Genomic DNA, 3,689 nt, shown 5'->3' on the forward strand with positions numbered 1-3,689 from the left:
AGAATGGTTATGCATGGGCTATACAACTGAGAAGGAGAAGTAGGTAAAAAGAATTTTGCTTTACATTCTAAATCTTTAATTTATTCCCTTAAGTTGTTTTTTATCATGAGCATGTAACTTAAAACTAAAATCTTTACTTTTTTTTCTTTTTGAAAGAAAGAAAGGCACAAGCAATCCTCTTACCTCAGCCTCCCAAGTCTTCCCAAAGTAGCTGGGACTATAGGAGCACACTGCCATGCCCAAGCTTTAAATAAAAGCTTACTTTAATTGTAAAGTATACATAACACACAACTTACCATTTTAAGCACTTAAAGTGCATACTACAGTGACATTGAATAATTCACACTGATGTGCAAACATCCAGCTGAAACTTTCCATTTGCAACTTGGTACCCATTAGACAAGAACTCCTCATTCCTCCTTCCCACCAGCCACAATTCTCTCTGTCTCTATGACGACTTTGACTATTCTAGGTCATGTAAGCAAAATCATACAATATATGTCCTGACTTATTTCACTCAGCATAATATCTTCAAGATTCCTCTATGTTGTAGCATATATCAATATTTCATTTCTTTTTATTGCTCAATAATAATCCATTGTCTGTGTACACATTTTATTATCCATTAATCCATCAGTGGACCCTTGGGCTGCTTCCACCTTTGAGTTATCGTGAATAACACTGCTATGAACATGGGTGCAATTAACATTTATGGAATACTCTCAACCAAGCATGGGCTAGAAACTGCTAAACTAAGCAATATATGGGGTAGAGAGAAATTAGGGGAAAATGAAAATGTTAATCATGGTGGTGTTTGTATGATAAGTTATCACATTTTCCATCATTCTAAATCTAAAACTTTCTTTAATAAGCACATATTACTTTAAGGAAAAAATATACATTTTTTAAAAGAAAAAACTTTAAAAGAAAGTTGTGGTGGTAAATCTGACCTTTGTAATGGAAAAGTGAGTGCAAGAAAGAGAAAAGACAAAGAAATATTTGTAAGTGCCTATTATATGGGAGGCATTTTTGTAAGCCTTAGTATCCTTTCTGCCAGGCTAGAAGCTCCTAAAGATGATAAATAATAGTTTGTGAACAAAAAGGTCATTAAGCTAAGAAAAGAAATGTCATTTGAGACAGAAATTTGCTGATCTTCATAGAATATTGATAATACATTCCTAAATCGCTTACCCTGTGACTGATAGGATAATTTAAATAAGATTGATTTCCACCCTTCACAAATAATCCACCCCAAAGTCTATGTGTTCTTAGGATTTATTAATTATGTAGTACCTGTTTTGGAATTACTTACAAATATATGCTTTAATTGTTAACTTTTGTGAACTACAGGGTGGAGAAATGACCCAAACAATGTATGCACATGTGAATAAATGAACAAAATAAATTTTTAAAGTATATATATATATATATATATGTTTTAATTGTTAACTTTTGTGAGATTCTCCCTCCCCCTCATATTTTAGAATATTTCAGCTACTCTGTATCGAGGCCTTTGGCGTTTCATGTGCTCAGGTTCCTAGGTGTATCTTCATCTCTAGTAACAATTATGGTCATTCTGTAAAGATGGTAAATGTCACATCACAGTTCCTCATCTGCCACTGGATAATGGGTTAGGAGAAAAATCTCTCCCATTATAACAGGCACCAAATTCAGTTTCTTCCTACTGGCATCAGAAGAACTTAACTAAAACAGTGGCAGAATATTAAAGTCAGTCAACAACATTGTCATACTAAAGCTACTTTCTCTTAACTCACAGTCCACCAATTGAAGAAAAGAGAAAAAATACTAAAATCATATTACTAAGTGAAATTAAGAAAATACTTTAAGAAATTTGTCTCAAACTAAAATGTTCTAAGTTGAGCTCCCTTATAATCTGTTATGACAATAGTTTGAGTACCAGTGTAATTGGCTGCTCCTTAATAAATCAGTTAAACTTTCCTAGGTGATGCTGGTTTAGAGGGACTTATTTCTTCCTTTTCTCCTTTCTCTGCCTCCTCATCTGAATACAGAGGTGGAAAAGAAACAAACTGAGGGGCCTGGTGGAGTGACTCAAGCAGTAAAAGTGCCAGCCTAGCAAGGAGCAAGTGTGAGGCCCTGAGTTCAACCCCGAGTGCTACCAAAAAAAAGAAACAAAGTGATATAAAAAGATTAGCCATTTGCCATCCCTGATCTCAAACTTAGATGCCCATTTGAAGATTTCTGGAACATACTGTCTATTCAGTTGTCCAAAATGAAAACCAACAAAATATGCATTGAGTGGTTACAGAATCAAGAACCGTGCAGTTCCAGAAATACAATGGTAAAAAATAAAAACAAAAACTCTGTCCTCATAGAGCCTATATTTTAGTCAGAAGAAATAAACACTAAATAAGCAAAATATACAATATGTCAAGTGGTAAAACCATTGGGGGGACAGGAAAAGAGAATAGGGAGTACCATGGCAGAAGAGAATGGCAATTTTAAATAGAAGGATTAAGGAAGGCCTCATTGAAAAAAAGAACATTTGAGCACAGACCAGAATGAGAAAGAAGGAGCCCTATGCATACCTGGGTGAAGAACTTTTCAAGATTAGTAATTAGCACACCTTTATCATTCAAGAAACAGCAAGGAGCCCGCGCAGCTTCAGCAGAGTAAGGGTGGTGCAGAGCAGAAGAGATTAAGAGACAAGATCACCTAGGGCCTATAAAGCTTTTGGCTTTGACTCAAAGACAAGGAAGCTAGAGAGTTTTGAATAGAGAAAAGCTATGATGTGACTATGACCTAATGTTTGCTCTGTGTTAGAGAAGAGAATGGGAGATTCTAAGGGCAGAAACTGAGATGTTGATAAACTTGTAGATCCCACAGAATTTACTGACCTATTGAAAGGGAGCACCCAGTAAGAACTCCGAAGTTTTTGTCCCGGCCAATTTGGAAGGATTGGAGTTGCTTCTCATTGTTTCTTGCTGAGATGGAGAAGGCAGTAATAGGGTGTATTTGGTGGAAAGGAACCAGAGTTTAATTGAGGACACTTTAAGTTTAAGGTCCCTATTATCAGAAATTAAAGTGGAGAATTCCAGTGGATATATGAACCAGGAATGCTAGTTAAAAACATAAATATTTTGTAGTCAACATCATACAAATAACATTTAAAGCCATGAGACTAGATGAGATTACAGAGGGAAACCAAGATGGCAGGAAGAGAGAAGATCCAAATATGAGTCCCTTGAAGTCCAAAATTATGTGCAAATGTCTCCTCATCACAAAAATGGCTTCCTTTCACCCTTTCCTCAGGTAAGTCTGAATAGTCCATCAGAAAACTTTCTCCTCCATGAATAAAAACTCTGTGAGTTAAACAAACTTCTATGTCACTAAAAAGGAGAACCCTAAGATCCATCCAGGTTATAATTGGTAGGTCTGCTGAAACAAATGGTCAACAAAATAAATATCATGCTTGGCTTAAAGAGGAAAAATTAAAATGGAGCGAAACCACTATTGAACTAAGAAGGATGAACAGCAGGACCAATTAACATTTATGGAACACCCTCAACCAGGCATGGTGGAACTTGCTAAGAAGGGTTTTCTAAACATCAAATAAGGTAGCCCACAGGGCTGGTGTTGGCCCCCATTTGACCGTGAGAAAACTTAGAGCAGTTAAATGATAGCTAAGTAGAATCAAGATTTAAATTCAA

Source organism: Castor canadensis, chromosome 4 (assembly GCF_047511655.1).
Source record: "Castor canadensis chromosome 4, mCasCan1.hap1v2, whole genome shotgun sequence".
Taxonomy (NCBI): domain Eukaryota; kingdom Metazoa; phylum Chordata; class Mammalia; order Rodentia; family Castoridae; genus Castor; species Castor canadensis.